At 48.0% G+C, this 17,295-nt stretch overlaps 3 long non-coding RNA genes across 5 annotated transcripts in view; all 3 read right to left on the bottom strand.

Moving 5' to 3' along the window:
• Positions 1-17,295, bottom strand: part of LOC311432622 — a 54,355-nt gene that overhangs the window by 15,348 nt on the left and 21,712 nt on the right. The gene's annotated exons all lie outside the window — the stretch shown is intronic.
• LOC311432631 lies at positions 2,881-6,203 on the bottom strand. Of its 2 annotated transcripts, XR_014690185.1 has the most exons (4): positions 6,141-6,203; positions 4,483-4,523; positions 4,159-4,212; positions 2,881-4,058 (listed from the first exon to the last, which is right to left on the bottom strand). It is a non-coding gene; the product is annotated as an uncharacterized lncRNA (long non-coding RNA). The 2 variants fall into 2 exon arrangements; XR_014690186.1 differs by lacking the exon at positions 6,141-6,203 and having other exon boundaries at positions 4,483-4,936.
• On the bottom strand, positions 8,838-12,838 carry LOC311432630. 2 transcript variants are annotated; one of them, XR_014690183.1, is made up of 3 exons: positions 12,697-12,838; positions 10,339-10,437; positions 8,838-9,915 (listed from the first exon to the last, which is right to left on the bottom strand). It is a non-coding gene; the product is annotated as an uncharacterized lncRNA (long non-coding RNA). The 2 variants fall into 2 exon arrangements; XR_014690184.1 differs by lacking the exons at positions 8,838-9,915; positions 10,339-10,437 and adding an exon at positions 10,936-11,625.

The following is a 17,295-nucleotide window of genomic DNA, read 5'->3' on the forward strand; positions in this document are numbered from 1 at the left end:
AAGCCGCCCCAGCTCCTCTCGTGCTCCGAGCATCTCCAGCATTTCAGGAACTGGAACCCTGGAACCGCTGACGTCTGGCACGTGTCAGAAACGTGGCAGGAGACGTACTCTGCTGTCGCAAGGCACTTGCAAAGCCGGCCCGACAGCTGAAGCAGACTCACACAGTCCACCGAGCAACTCGGGGCCCCCACTGCTGTCCACTCACCCTCATGCTTCGTTCAAGCTTCCGTGCCTACGCCCTGAGCTACAAGAAACAAAGAGAGAAGGTCACATCCACAATGGATACGCAAACAGTGCGGCACATGCAGAGGACTCAAACACAGAGACCAGAGCCAGACAAATAAAACAAACAAACAAACAAACAAACAAACTGAAGTCCACAAATGCCACAAGGCCATGAATGCATAGCAGCCCCGGCAGGGGTAATGGCAGACATACCCTTTGCAGATGAAAAAGGTGACCCCGCTCAGTCTCTTGGTAATACTGCACCAACACGGTCAAGCCTCTTGTAGCATGTCATCAAGCTGGTTTTAGTCCTCTGGAGAGTTACACAAGTGGGTTGATTCATCTAGAGATTAAAATACAGATCAAACACAGGAGCGTATCCCACCATCCCAAAAAAAAAGTGAGCCAGCAACCTCTGCTACATATCCCTCTATGAAGTGAATTCCAAGCCCTTAGAATTCCAGAAATCCATAGACTCCAGCCTGCCTAGAGAACCCGGCAACTGACTGAAGGAAAAACAAAGCACTTACCCCCAAAGAGCAGCCCAGGCAGAAGGAGCTCTCTGACGGCATACTTGGGGCTCATATACCTTTTGGTCCCACCCAGCACCCAAACCCAATCACCTGGGAAAGGGGAGGGGCAAAGCACATGAAAGTAGAAAGAGGAGGAGCAGCAGCTGTGGTTTATTTACTTATTTATAAGGCTTAGCTCAACAGCATGCAGAGGGCAGACAGGAGAACTGGGGTGTTTCTAGAAGCAACAATCCCCATGCTTTCGCTGCAGCTTTGAATATTGAAAGGACAACACAACCAAGCAAGTAACTGAAGCTTTTTCAGCTCGAATTAGCTCAAACTTTTATTTACGCAGAAAGAAAAATCTAGGAGCAGAACAGATTATACGCCAACAAAATCAATTCCGTTCCACTCGCAGCAAAAATCACTTCCTTCAGCAGGCTATCTGAGAACCAAAAGGCTATGCTGATGGGTCAAAACACACTACAGGACACTGGGGCCGGGCCCTCCGCTGCACCCACTTAAAACCCATCCCTACACTCACCAAGGTGCAACCCCAACCCGAACACAGACGCAGCATTTCAGCCTCAACACAGTTTCCAGAACTGCTGGAAAGCAAGCTTCATCCTCAGCGAGGCGTGCTCAGGCTGCACAGGAGGGGGCTTCGGGCACCTCTTTGCCTACCGAAGAAGACCGCCATCAGCACCTGCTTTGTTCCGATCCTAAAGGCTAACATCACAGCCCACGTCGCCTGGGACACCTGATAAACAGAAGAGAAAGCAGCCATACCGTTTTCAAGCCGTCCCTGCACGTGTCGCTCCTCGATGATCTGCAACCTCCTCTCAAATCCTCAACCGCTTCTGTGGAGAGCCTGCCATGGCACCTGCAAAGCAAGACCCTTCGCAGTCACCTCGTGCTACTTGGCAGTTCTGCTCCAATCCAGCTCACAAACAGCCCGCCCTTCCCGTGCTGCTCTTCAGAGTGCAGCTTGGCCCCTCTGAGCCTGTGCGACACACCTGTGAAACAAAAAGAAAAGCATAGGCTGAAGCAGCATCCAAAGCCACAGCACAGCTGGGACAGTTACTCTCATCTGCTCCCTAACCTCTGCTCCCTCACCTGCCCTCGAGGCAGATGCTTCCATCTGCTCTCTTAGGCCAGCTACAACACCCCTGAAATATCAACAGGATTTTTACTGTACTTTGTGCAGTTAAGTAACTGCAGTGACAACTGCACCCCTAAAGTACCTGCTACATCTGTTCATCGCTCACCTTGCCAAAAGCAGCTCCGGTCAAGTCCCGCGTTGTACACTGTGTTTCAGCTTTAACAAATGAAAACGGTCACAAGATAATCATTCAGCTGCCAGCATTAGCACCCATCCCTCAACAACACAAAGGGACCCCGCTTACAATATTATCATTTCAAAACAGCAGCCCCCATACCTCAGCACACCTCAGAAGTAGACCAAGCCAGTCACCGAGCTGCCTACGGAGCGCTGAACAGTTCCGGAAGGAGCTCTTTCCTGTGACAGGTTCCTCCAAAGGTTTACGCTCTACTGGGGACAGGAGAGAAATAAAAATAAAAGTTTCAAAAACCCCTTATCTGTAAGCTTTCAAGATTCCACAGACCTCCTCCTCAAGCACACCGTTCAAGCACTATGCGAGCAGCTGCTCACAAGCAGCTCAACTCTTCCCCCCCACACGCACATCTGACAAACACCACAGAGATGACTGTGCCTGCTGCCCTTCAGTACGTGCCCAGAGGCAGACCAGATGTCTTCGCCAACACAGTCCGGACAATGTATTAGCACACCCATGCACTGCCACGTTAGCTGTCATCACTAACTGCCAGGCAGGACAGCTCCAGACCAAACACATACACACACAGCCACGCCACAAACACTACAAACAAAACACACAACACAAGGCGCAAGAAAAAGTGACCCCCGGAGGGAAGCCCTATGGCAACAGCAAGTCACAACAGGTGCTCTGCACCAGACCCAAGGAGAGACTCAAATGTCACGACACGCGACTGGAAGACACTGCCAGAACTGGGGTGATGGAGGCCTAAAAAGCCTTCCTTCAAGACAAGAGACCAGAAGGATGGGGACTGAAAAACCCATATGATTCAAAGATCGAAGCCGAAATTCCTTTAAGCGGTATATTCTTTATTGCAGCGCTGGATGCACGGGGGGATCTCTCCACCTATCGTGCATACCCAAAGCAGAAAGCAGTCTTGAATTTATACAATCAATCTATCAATATTCTACCGGCGTCTATACATATTCATTGCCTACCCCCGCCTTCCCTCGCTTCTCATGCTAATTAGCCTTTTGGCACCTTGCGCCTGAGTAGAGCCTCCCAAGAACTGTGGGCAGGGGCCTTTGGGACGTGGGCAGGGGTCTTTGGGAGGAAGACCCCGAGTCTTCCTCACATTGTACTTTTCACCTTTGGTCAGGAATCCGCTGAGTTGGCATGTTTCTTAATCGCAAGAGCTGGCTGTTGCTAATTCTTCCCTTTGTTGTGTCTTTATAATGAATTCCAACGTCCAGTTTTGAGATTTATAGTCCTTACATTTGTTTCTCTGTCCGTCTGCCGCTTCCTTATCGTGAGTTCCGGTGTCTTGTTTCGAGATATACAGTCCTTGTCTGGGGACTGTCCTTGCCTCCCCAATACCTCCTTAATCACATAAGACGACGCTTAGGAAATCAATTCCCAAGCAAGAGCTCCTGATGCGGCCCAGATGACTTCCACAAGAGCGAGGATGGAAACAGATGCGATCTCAAACCGAATATGATGCACGAGACCTGAAACAGAACTGCACTTCAAGCAGCGACTGCAAGACAAGAAGTGCTCGGATCAGAGCCACGATGACAAAACAAGCACTGAGGCCCTTCAGCACCGCTACCAAGTCGCCTGTCTGGTCTGTCCAGTGTAAAAAGCTAGAAGGATATCAAGACCCGAGAAGCACAGAACAGACATTGCAGAAGCAACACTACAGGACAGACGAACAGAAGGAAACTGTCCTGCCTGGCGCACGCACTCACGCTACAAAATAATCCCGCTGCTTCTATTAGCCTGGTGACCCAACCACAAGCAGCCTGAACGTGACCCAGCCTGAACCACCCTCGCAGCGGCACCAAGTATTTTCAGCCAGCTGGCTCCACGCTGCTCTGGCTCCCAGCTCCCATTAGCCACCCCAGATATGCAAATACCAGGTGCCCCCCAACTTAGCTCTCAGGTTGCTGCATGGTAAATTCCCTCCGCCTCAAGAAATACACAGGCACTGGTCGTCATCTTAGTCAATTGCCAGGCTCATCATCAGCTGCAAAAACAGAGTACCAGCATTCACTAGCATGCCGGTCATGATGCCCACCTTCTCCACAACACTGACTACTGCTGATGCAACATACAACTATGCTCACCTGTTCCTCTCCAAATCCAAGCTCCAACAGTGCAACCAGTATCATCCACACCACCTGGGAAAACAAAGGGATTAAATGATCGTTGCGTTCACAACACATCACCCAATGGTGTGTTTTTTTTGTTGTTGTTGTTTTTGTTATTGTTGGTTTTTGTGTGTGTGTTTCCTGTATTTATTTATTTTTTAGTCTGCTTTAGCTCAACGGCATGCAGAGTGCAGACAAGAAAACTGGGGTGTTTCTAGAAGCAACAATCCCCACGCTTTTGCTGTAGCTTTGAATATTAAAAGGACAATACGACCCAGCAAGTAACTGGAACTTTCTTACCTGGAATTAGCTCAAACTTTTCTTCACATTGAAAGAAAAATCTAGGAGCAGAACAGATTATACACCAACAAAATTGAGTCCATTTCATCCCCAGAAAAAAAATCACATGCTCTCATCCCCTCCTGTACCTCAGCCGCTTGCCTACCCCACGTGGCACACGCTTCCATCTGTTCTCTTTACCCACTTATAGCACCTCTAAAAGGCAAACTGGAATTTTACTCTATTGGCTGTAGGAAAATAACTGCAGTGACAACCGCGCCCCAAACTGAGCCAGCAGCCCCTACTAAACATCCCTCTCCTAAGTGAATTCCAAGCACTTAAAATCCAGAAATCCATAGACTCCAGCCTGCCTAAACAACCCTGCAACGGACAGAAGGAAGAACAAAGCACTGTCCCCAAAAGAGCAGCCCAGGCAGAAGGAGCTCTCTGATGGCATGCCTGGGGCTCATATAGCATTTAGCCCCGCCCAGCACCCAAACCCAATCACCTGGGAAAGGGGAGGGGCAAAGCACATGAAAGTAGGAAGAGAGCAAAAGGAGCAGCTGTGTTTTGTTTTGTTTTCCTTTCCTTTCCTTTCCTTTGTTTTTTAAAATCTGTTTTATCTCAAAAACATTCAGAGAGCAGACAAGAGACCTGTGGTGTTTCTAGAAGCAAAAATCCCCTTTTGCTTTTGCTGCAGCTTTTAATGTTGAACTGATAACGGCACCAAGCAAGTAACTGAAACTTCTTCAACTGGAATTAGTTTAAACACGCTCACCGTCATCTGCAAACACAGAGAACCAGCATTCACTAGCCCTAACCCTAACCCCAACCCTCACCCTAAACTCTAACCCTAGCCCCAGCCCTAGTCCCTAAGCCCAACCCTGGTTCCCGAGAACTTCATTTCCAGGCATGCTCTGGGCGCTCAACATGGCCTCCCGGAGGTCCGGAGGCCCAGAACTACATTGCCCGGCATGCTCCGGGCACCCAACATGGCCTCCCGGAAGTTCGGAGTCCCAGAACTACATCTCCCGGCATGCTCCGGGCAGTCAACACGGCCTACCGGAAGCCTGGTGCCGGAAAACTACACCTACCAGAATTCCCTGGACAGCCAGCACGGCCAATCAGAGGCCGAGTTTTCGAGAACTACATTTAACAGCACTCACTGTAACCCTAGCCCTTCCCGCCCTTACACAAAAAAGCCTCAAGCCCTATCCCTAAACATCCTCGAAACCCCTACGGACCTAACCCAAACTATTTACCACACTAAACCCCTGAAGTCCTATGCCTAAAACCCCTAACCCAATAAATTAAGACGCTCAAATCCCAAACCCGCAAAATTGAGATGCTCAAATCCCAAACCCCCTTCCAAAAAAGAAAAAGAAAAATCAAGAAAAAAAAAAATCAAACAAAACAAAAACAACAAAAGGGGTAGATCTGGTGGCATCTGCCCTGTAACCCTGCAAAAATCACGAGGGACCTAGAACAACAAAGCAAACGCACAAAATAACATTGACATCCTATCCATAAATGTGCTATAACAATTAATCACCTCCAAAGAGCTTCAAGCAATAAATGCACATACTACTAGATCGGTTTCCTCTAAAAGATCGTACCAGACCCTGACCCACCAAAAGAACCCTGCATGTAGCTAACAGAAGCATCAACAAAGCACTGACCCCAAAGAGCAGCCCGGGCAGAAGGAGCTCTCTGATGCCGTGCCTGGGGCTCCTATACCATTTGGCCCCGCCCAGCACCCAAACCCAATCACCTGGGAAAGAGGAGGGGGCAAACCACAAGAAAGAGAGCAGGAGCAGCAGCAGCTGTGTTCTTTTATTTATTTATTTATTTGTTTTTTTTTGTGCCTATCCCTAGTTTACAGCATGCAGAGTGCAGACAAAAGAACTGGGGTGTTTCTAGAAGCAAAATTTACCGTATTTATGCCTCAGCTTTGAACATAGAAAGGACAATACAACCAAGAAAGTAAATGAAATATTTTCCACGGGAATTAGCTCAAACGTTAGTGTTAGGTCAGAGGTTGGACTCAATGATCTTGAGGTCTCTTCCAACCTAGAAGATCTGTGATTCTGTGTGATTTACATATGAAGAAAAATCTAGGAGCGTAGGAAATTACACAGCAAAAAAAACAACGACGTAATAAGCAACGCGCATGCACGGCCCCACGGCCGCCTGCAGTACTCGTTTTCCACCAGCAGGAGGCGGCAGAGGGCGCCCCCGGGCCCCACCGCGCATGCGCCCCCCTCGGCCGCCTGCAGTACTCGTTTTCCACCAGCAGGAGGCGGCAGAGGGCGCCCCCGGGCCTCACCGCGCATGCGCCCCCCTCGGCCGCCTGCAGTACTAGTTCTCCACCAGCAGGTGGCGGCAGAGGGCGCCCGCGGGCGTCACCGCGCATGCGCGCCCCCCGGACGCCTGCAATACCCGATTAAAACCAGCAGGTGGCGGCAGAGGGCGCCCCCGGGGCCCCACCGCGCATGCGCGCCCCCCGGCCGCCTGCAGTACCCGATTAAAACCAGCAGGTGGCGGCAGAGGGCGCCCGCGGGCGTCACCGCGCATGCGCGCCCCTCGGCCGCCTGCAGTACCCGATTAAAACCAGCAGGTGGCGGCAGAGGGCGCCCGCCGGTGCCACCGCGCATGCGCGCCCCTCGGCCGCCTGCAGTACTCGTTTTCCACCAGCAGGTGGCGGCAGAGGGCGCCCGCGGGAGGCCTTGTCGGGCGGATCACAGCTCGCCTACTGTGCCATTCGGAGCTTGTGGCTGTATTTTTTCCAACGTATTTGCTACCCACACCCCGCGGGGCAGCTTGTCTTACAAAGAATTCTCTCTGTTAATATTCTCTTTAAGGCGGGCACGAAGCATCCACTGCTCTTCTAAGCAAGCAACCTTCCTTCTGTGCTCCCTTCGGGATGCAGGACTATGTGCACTCAGATTTATTCCACTCATTTTTCTTCCCCTTTTCATTGGCACAGTCTCCAAGGACGCCTGGCTTTCTTCTCACAGACTCGCGTCCGTTTCAGTGTAAGGCATCTTTTCCCTCCGCTGCTCTAATCCAAATTCAAATTATCCAGATAAAACAATAGCGAGGTAAGAGAGAACTGTCTGAGTTAAAGTCACCATCTTTCTGTAACTAATTTAGCAGACAGCTGTACCACATCAGAGGAGGAGGTTTAGATGCTAACCAGGTCAGGCACATCACGGTCAAGTGAGCGCCCCCGGAATCACTAAAGAAACTTAAGGAAGAATCTACTAGAAGAAAGCTGTCTCCTCTTACCACCACCTATTTAAAAGATAGTGTAGTACAGGCAGTTCTACGTGCATAAAACCACATACACACAGTATACCTGACCCAAGTAAATTCCCTCTGAGAAGTCCACCATTAAGCAAAAGAGGTGTATTGTGGTGACATACAGCTGCCGTGTAATGATCCTGAAGGGATGAATCGCCCTATGTATTCCAAGGTACTCCTGTGGTTCGTTTGTTTTTTTTTTCAAGTACGTTCCCGCTAAGAAAAGAGTTCAGAATTGTTTATAACGAGTTCGTTCCAAGTGTCACTTTCTCACTTAACGTAGTAATAAAGATACGCTGCTGCTTTTGGATTTTATTTCCTTCTTGAATCTCACTGGTGTAATTCCAATGGTCAAACAACCTCTTCCAGAAAGACCAGCCCACTGCTTCACAGGAGAAGGAAAAGATGTCTCACACACGCTGGCTAGTACTAAAAAGAGTAATAGGAAGAGAAGTTCAGGCCATCAATGTAAGTATGTTTCCCTGCCTCTTCTGCTGGCTGGTCAAGTGGAATCCTCAGGACAGCCCCAGTACCTTGTGAAGAGCTTCTTAACGCCAGCACAACTTCAACCTGTCTTTTAAAAGAAAGCTGTTAAAGGAGCAGGAGACTGTTTTTAAATGAGAACAACCGAAAATAAAATTATCTGAAGAGCCACTTACTACTGGCATATTACCGTTTAAAAGGAAAATATTAATTACGTGCAGGTGCTCCAGTCTTCGTTGCATTTTCTGTGATTCACAACATTACCTTTGAACAAAAGAGTAAGAGGAACGGAAGGGAGGATATTAACTCGGGTAACCAAGGATTTGGTAAGCTGGAACTTGGTGTCTTTAACACTTTAGCCTTGGAGCAAAAATGTACACCCTGTACAGGCTGAGCTGACTGATGAGGCAGGTGCTCCAGGGTACGTGCTACCGGGAGGTAAGTAACAAACACATTCCGCAGCTATTACCAGAAGTGGGGTTTCAGGATATGCAGACTGGTTTCACAAAAAATATTAGCGGTCTGTTGGTGACAGACAATTTGAGGAATTCAGCGCTGCCCATTACAGACTCCTCAGATCAGCACTTAACGAGAATTAATAAAACGTTTTTTTTTTTTTATATATATATATATATACACACACACACACACACACACACCTATGTTCAAAAAAATGCATACAGTTAAAATATCAAATTAGTGATCCGGTAACAACACTGTTCAAAACCAATCTCTTTTGTATGAACATTAAAATAAATGCACACTTTTAAAAGCATTTCTTTTTAGTGCTTCCAAAGCACAGCGTGTGCCAAGGCAAGGCCACCTGAAGAATCTCCGTCCTCCTCACGGGATGAAAGAGAACTGAAGTCAGGGACCTGGGAAGCCTCAGGTGCGCTTTCATAATGTCTGCAGATAAAAACAGAAGAGAGTCTGAGGTAGATTGTTTAGTAACCACCAAGTGGTAACAGTCACAGGGCTGTCTTTAGCTTTCATTAACACAACAGCAGTTTCTTTACTCTCGATCTATGCTGAATCTCAAGTTTAAAGGCATGGCTAGCAGTTCTCGGGAACAAGGCCCTCGTCTCTGTGCTGGCAACATGCAGTATTACCAGTGCAGGTGTTTCTGGGAGTTTTGGTTGGTTGGTTGGTTTTTTATTGGGGGGGGGGGGGGGGGGACGGGGACGACACAACAGATGGGATCTCTCCACAATGCAGACACTGTGTGCATTTGACAGTGCCCCATTTTAGTGCGATCCACTGCCTATTGCACGTAAAACGGCTAATGACAGTATTCAAGTGAGTAAATTCTCACCACCTGCAGGAGGGGCAGCAATGGTTATTTTTTTCAGCCTGTTGAGCAAAGAGCACCCTCCACAGGAAAAAAGCCACACCTTTCGTAGCACGTCCTTAAGGTTACAGCCCAGCTTCTGCCGATAGAGGTTCGTAAAGTTAAAGCTCTGCTGCTTCTTCTCGGACTCTGACAGTAAGATCACTTGACCGCCAGGATGGCGAGGGCAACAGCTACGTCCTCTTCCACTCTTCTGCGGCACAGCAAACTCATTCCCGGTCCGTATTCCTCTGGCTGGTACACTATTATCTACCGTTCACCTGATTAACTCTGTTGGGTAGGCTGTTGAACTCTAGCTCCTCTAGCGTTCTCTCTAAGTGCTGTATTAAGACACGATTTTTAAACCTAGGGAAGTAATTTCATTTCTTCTTCCAAAAACAGCAGTTAAATAACTCAGTATTATTTGGCCACGACAAACAGTATTAGCGGAGGCTCTCTGTTTCCAGCATGGAAGAGCTTCCCTCATTTCTGACATCAGAATGGCAAATTTAATTTGATACAGCCATCTTTCCCCAACCCACGCAAATTCTGGGTCTTTCTTCCATAACCACCCGTATCTTTCTATTTCACACTTCAGCTCTAGGTAACGACCATTTACTTCAGAAAATACAACGGCAGTTTGACCGCTGAAACTGTAATAATTTAAGTATGTCAAAACAAAACACTTGTTTTGGAAAAGACTGAGATTTGCTATCATGAACAACGTTAGCGTTTAACTCCGAATCATTCGTATCTATACAAACCTTGCTCCTTCCCTTATAGCAAATTCAATGAAATACTTCTGAGTTTCCATCCGTCCTTGTACGTACCTCCTCAAGAAGAGAGAAGATTTTTTTCACGATCTTAAACAAGAGATCCAAACAGATATTAGAAACAGATCTTGTAAATGCATTTTCAGTAAATCTCAACAGCCAAAGGAAAAACAACAAAGCCTAGAGTTTCCCATTTCTGCATACAGTAATGCACGTAAGAAAAAAAAGCCAGCATACCAATAATTTGAAGTGATATCGATTAGCTGATATTCAAATGTAACGCTGAATTTTCTTCTCTTAAAAGAGCAGTATCTAGAAACACCTGCCCTTGGAAAATGCAGACTAGGTTTAATCAGCAGAGAAGCCTTGTATCTCCACGAACACGCTGCCATGATCAGCAGTTAATAGAAACAAAGGCATACCGAGCCATGTTTCAACCTAGAGCTGTCATTTTTGAAAGCAGAGGTTTAAGGTAACTACTCTTTACAAGAGGACCGATCTATGTGGAGCATGAGCACGATTGTCTCGTATAAAGTTTAACAACAAAAAAAAAAAAGTAGCGCAAAAGAATGAACCGGACACCTTAGATGTGAAACAACAGTATTTTTTCATTGGTTTCTGTGTTTTCTTCTCTGAACCAACTATGAAAACACGAATGGTGCTGTGACTAAGCCTGCTTAAGAGTGCTGCAGTAAGGACGGTGAGGATATAAAGTTGGACTCTGAATACATGTACTTACTTTCTTGTTCTTCCACTACTTGTACACGAGTAATCAAAAATCATTCCAAATCTGAGGTTTTATTTTCAAAATAGATCCTCATTTCAAGAAAAAGTCTTCTGTACCCCTAGCCTATTTTTAATACACTAATAAAGAACTTACTTCTTCCACGTTTGCAAACCTCTTTCACCACTCTGATTTTAATACCAGCATCGCTTCCCTCCAACATTGTAGGTGTTATTTTAAATCAATTTGGCACAGATTCAGAAGTAGACTCCATCACTCGTTTTTGGTCATCTCCAGCCACGCTGTAATTTAGAGGCCCTCGAACAAGTGCATTGGTACCAGGTTTACGATCCAAGCCATCTTTGCATCATTTAAGCAATTGAACTCATCATGTAGAGAGTCTAAGTCACCAGGTGACATTTCATCCTCTCCCTTAACAGCTGGAACCGAAGAAGCCATTTGCACAGACAAGCCATCAATTTGCTCTTCCAGCAACTGACAGTTTTCTGCTTTCTTCTCTCCATTACCATCTTGGACAGTACTGATACCAGTGTCTGAAAATTAAGAAGGAGCTTAGTAGTGCATATAACTGCAGGATCAAAAAACACAGAAGGACATTATTCTGCATCCCTTCTTGTTGAAAGTACTGTGGAGAGAGTTACTCAGCACTGTCAGATCACTTCAGTAGTTTTATTCACCCTTTGACGCAACCACAGGAATACCTCCTTTTGGGCTGCTACCGTCTCATATGACTGTCGTGAAGTTATTTGCTGTATTCCCATTTCAGTGACTAAAGCAAACTAAAGTTTCCCCTCCTTCCCCCAGTTCCAGCAAATTTTTCTTTCGACTCTGCTGCAACAGGTGGGTAAATTACTATTTGTGAGAAATTTAAATTTTTTTTTTTTTTTTTTTTTACACACTTTCCTTCCCCACTTCTCCCTTCCCCACTATAGAATACACAAATGAGAATTAAAAGCTGAAATGAAATCCTTGCTACCGCCAAACCATCGTGGTGAAAGGTTTCAGCACTTTTTAGAAACAGTTCCAAATTATTGCTCATTCAGGACTTCGTTACCTATAGCAACAGCCTGTTTGTCTAAGCCGACCAAAGAAATTCAGTCCCAATTAACTCTAAAACTTACGTGTCCTTTTGAATTAACACGGAAAGCACGGAGACCTTTTTTTTTTTTTTCCTGCACACTATGTCCATTTATGACCACACAAGTTCCTGTACTACAACAACTCCAACACACCTTTATTTGTTGGCATGCCTTTGAGGTTCAGATATGGTGACGGAGATCCAGCAGCACAGGGTGGCCCTTTCCCACCAACATGGTTTGTCACAACAGTGACTGTGGCCGTCGCAATAGCGGCGACGTGCTACGCCTTCTCTCTTTAGTGATGCTGGAGTATTGGGCTCTCCAGGACGCTTGATCTTATTCTGAGGCCCAGCAACAAATTTATCTGCTTCATCTATCATCGTACCCTGAAAAGACTTTTTTTTTTTTTTTTAATATAAGTAAAAAACAATTGCTTCGTCAATTCACTACCAGAGTATTTGCCTCCGTGTTACAATTCAGTTACTTTTCAAATAATGATACAGCAGATAGCAAGACTTCTCCTACCTTCTCATCCTGTTTGAACAGACTGCCAAGTGTATGAAGAAGCCTTTTTGGTTGATCTGGATCAATCTCCCGAAGGGGTGAAGGCATCATTTTCAACTACTCCTGATGATTTCCCCTTTGAGCAACAGGAACGCCGTGAAGGCAGTCTGCAGCAGAACAAGGTATCTAAATTTAGTCTACCTTAAGACTAAGGAAATACAAGCCTCGCATGCTTCCATTTCCAGTGTTAGCATTTAAGATCTAGAAATCACTATTTCCTCCCTCTACAAAACAAAGGAAAAGCAAAAGGCAAATAAAGCCCCTCTTTCCTTTCACCATCACTATAAGAACATCTACTGCATCCTGTTGCACAGGAAAGCTCACCCATGAAACTGAATTTTCAAATTCCAAGCACGCACAACATGTTTTGTGACAGAAGGCAGAAATTTCATTCTTTTCCTTCGGAATCTAGGGAAGGACGACTGACCCAAGAAACGATGCAAAGTCTACTTCCTCTCCCACACCGAGGACAGAAACACTACTTAGGTGAATTAAATAGCTGTACCAGAATATTAATAAATAATTGTGTCCATTTACCTTCATCCTGCCCCACGATATCCCTGTGTGTTTTCAGAAGATTGCTTCTCATTCCGGTTAGCTGATCTAGAAGATTGTGACAAGACATATCATATGCATTTCTGAATGCCCGTGGCTTCAAATCCTAGTTTTATAATAAAACAAGTAACTTTCAGTTAACCCGCGAGTTCTCACGCACAAAGAAATTGCTCTGTGGGCTGTACTACCGTTAACTACTAAAAAAAAAAAACAAAACAAAAAAAAATTCCAAAACAACTTCAGACATTCTGAACGTATTCTGAAACAACTTTCTTTCCATCTCTCCGGAAAGAGCTTTCCTCCTATCTGTGACAAAGGAAAAAAAAAAAAAAAAAAAGTTGTGATCGCGGGAGTCGTTACACAAAGCCACACTCTGTGAATTCACTACTACAGTTAAGATCATTTTTAGTCAAAAATACCTCGGCAGCAATGCTATCACTGCAAACATAGCGTTGCCAAAAAAAAAAAAAAAAAAAAGAAATTCAACTCAAGATATAGGAGAGGGCGAGCTAAAAGCACAAATAACATGACCGATGGAGGCTGCAACAACCACCTGGTAGATGGTTGTCCACAGCCCTCGGATTGCATGGTCGTCTTTCCTGACAAACGAATACTGGAAGAACAGAAAAGATACACCGTGTGTCCGCAAAAGCCTTCGGGGAGACTACTGAAAGGAAAACCAAACCAAAAAACTAGGAACAGCAAGTGGCGTATACGTCAGTTTTGTTAACAGAGCACCACTAATGTACCAGGAATTTCCACATTCTTCGCCCCTCCTCTACCTTGAAAATGTCACCCAATTCTGTCAGTGTCTTCACCATCAGCATTTATTTATTTATTTCGTTTTTCACGTGGACATCCGAGGAAAACATTGAGTACCCTGTCATCGAGGAAGAAGAGAGGGGGGGGAAAAAAAAAAAAAAAAAAAAAAAAGAGAGATGAGGGGGGAAGAAGCACTGCCATTCCTTTCCTCGGTAATGCGAGCAAAAAGCTCAGGCGCTCAGCAACAATGTGCTTTGAAAGATAAAACACAGAAGAAACTGCACGTTATTTAGTCTCAGCTACAGAGTCACGTGTATTTGTACCTGCTCATTTATTCATCTGCCAGTGTATTTTAGTACAAACGCTACAGAACATAGAAACCGCAAGGTTACTACTACCTTTTGTGACCGACGCGATCTTTGGCAGGAACAGCTATCGAAAAAGAACCAACAAAATCCCCTTCGTCGACAGCCATCCGAACCTTTATCGTCTAACAGCAGTCCTACAAACATCCCCTGGGATGCTCAACTCCTGAAACTTTCTGTTCAACTTGAGGCAGAACAAGCCCTTACCCTGGGCACCTTCACCCAGCTCTCCACTGCTAGCAGAGTAGCACCCTGATACTGTCCAGGACGCGCTGCAGCAGCCTACTCGCTTACGCGTATTTACTGCAGCCTGGTTCGAGACGCGCACAGAGGGACCCACGAAAAATCCACCCTTTCCTTCAGAGAAGTAAATACATACATACATACGGACGACACGGTAAGGAAGAAAAGCTGAACACACAGCATGCGGTCCTTTACCGTGGGGCAGATCCAGCATCAGCACAAGGAGCTTTGGGGCACGTGAGCGATCATCTACACCGGCCATCGCGACAAGCCAAACTCACGCACACGAGCCTCGACCTAAAAACACAGAACACATTAAGTTCCTTTATAGCTTATGGAAGTAACAACCAGCATCTTAGATGCAGTTGGATAGTTGGATTGCATCAGCTTAGGGACTGCCTCCTTCAAAACGCACAGGGGGGTGGGGAAACCAGTCTTGGAAACCTGTTGCCTAACAGGAAGGAGACTGTTGTCTTCTCCTCCATAGGTGACGTTCTTCCAAGCATCGTCCTGCTCCTGGATTTTACCAGCCGCGACGGGATGGTCCTACCGGCGTGAGTCGGGAACGCTTCCCACGGGGTTTCTGTGACACTGAAGTAAGTTTTCCGCAGGTACAAGTAACGCAGCACGAGACGGCAAGGAAGCTAAGGCACCGTCTGCAGCACAGCACGTGTGCGATATTGGGCCTGAGGGGACCAGTCAAAGCCTGCAGTAATCGCTGAACAGGTGGGCAAGCAGGGAGCCCTACGGGAAACAAAGCTCACGTTCTGCAAAGCTCTTTTCCCGTCAAGAAGACGGCCTTTTCTATTCAGCGCATTTACTGAACTTTAGGCTACTTCCCATTCGCTTTGGCAAGTTAGCCTTTGCGTAAGCCAAGAGGTTTTAAACTGCCAAGCACCACTGATGGTTCTTGTTCTCCAACAACAGGGAATTTCAATCAGGGCACTCGTTAACAGGAAAGCCTGGCTCTGTTTCACACAAATCACGTACCTAAACCACGGAGACAGGAGTCTGCAGGAAGAACTCTTTAAAAGGTGAACTTAAAGAGAAGGATACTACTCATTTTTCCACAACTTCTGCAAGGACTGCGGCAAAAAAAGGCTGAACCAGGGACGTCTCTATCATCATCCCCTCTAGAATTCAGCAACTCCATACAGTTATGGGGCAAATACCACAGCTGCAGCGCAAGACAAACAAAGACCTCGAAGGTCACGTTTCTGCCTGCGTACCGAGTTCCGCTGGGAAGACCCCCCACCTCTGGAAAGACCCCCAGCCGCTCAACTCCCAAGCAACGTTGCCACGGCCAGTGCTTACGCAGAGTTTTGCTCTCTCTCGCTGCTCAGTACAGGCCCAAGGCCTCCTTTATTGCACACAGTTCAAGCAAAACTCTTGGGACATAACCAAGAGACAGACAGACAGACAGAAATTGCCTCTCACGTCTGTCCTCACTGACCGCAACCAGCGTCCTGGAAAGCCCCGCAAGCACCGGTCTATTCCTAGGACAACTCCGAAAGCTGAGGCGGGACAAAGTTTAGCCTCTCGTACCAAAGACTGAGCAACAGACAGAGCCTGACAGGCCAGTTCATTCTAGGTCTAAGAGGCTACTACGACTCGGCAGGCACTACGTGCCTTCCTTCCCTTTGCGCTTCCCAGCGCCGAGCAGCTCGCGCTTCCGCAAATTCAATGAAGCCTTTGAGCCGGGGCTGCAGGAAGCTTACGAGCACGCCTCGATTCCACCCCGAGGTCGCTGCGACTTACCTGGGCAGTCGGGACGGACGGGCTGCTCTCTCTCCTGAGAACCCTGCGACCGCAGCACGCCAGCTGCGGCTTTCCTCGCTTTACCCGGTGCGCCACCTTCGCTCGGCAACAAACCCCGCAGGGGTCCTAGCGGCGGGGAGCTGCTTCTGCCCCGGTGAACCGCAGCACAAGGAGAGAGCCGGCTGTCAGGACGCAGGGAGAGGAAAGCCTCCGAGGCGCGGCGCGGCGCAGCCCAACGATCAAGCGCAGCGAGGACCCGCGCCCGGCCTCAACACCCCCCGCCCCTCCCGGCCCGACGCTCCGAGGAGGCACCCCCGGAGGCTCTCGCTCGCCTCACCGCCGGCAACCGCGCTCGCCGCCAGCGGCAACCTGCGCCTCCCGGCGCGCACGGCCCGGCCCCGGCCCGGCCCCGGCCCGGCCGCGCAGCCCGGAGCCCACGTGGCCGCCCGGCAGCGCAGAACTACAGCTCCCAGCATGCCTCGGGACGGAGCACTCCAGCCAATCCAGAGGGGCGTCGGCCACGCGCACGCAACGGCACCTCCTCCTGCTGCCCTCTCTGCCCCCCCCCGCCGCCGCAGCCGCCCCCCTCTCCCCTGTCCCCTCTCCCCCAGCCCCCCGAAGCCGCCCCAGCTCCTCTCGTGCTCCGAGCATCTCCAGCATTTCAGGAACTGGAACCCTGGAACCGCTGACGTCTGGCACGTGTCAGAAACGTGGCAGGAGACGTACTCTGCTGTCGCAAGGCACTTGCAAAGCCGGCCCGACAGCTGAAGCAGACTCACACAGTCCACCGAGCAACTCGGGGCCCCCACTGCTGTCCACTCACCCTCATGCTTCGTTCAAGCTTCCGTGCCTACGCCCTGAGCTACAAGAAACAAAG

The sequence above is a fragment of the Aythya ferina genome (genome assembly GCF_964211825.1).
Source record: "Aythya ferina genome assembly, chromosome: 2".
NCBI lineage: Eukaryota > Metazoa > Chordata > Aves > Anseriformes > Anatidae > Aythya > Aythya ferina.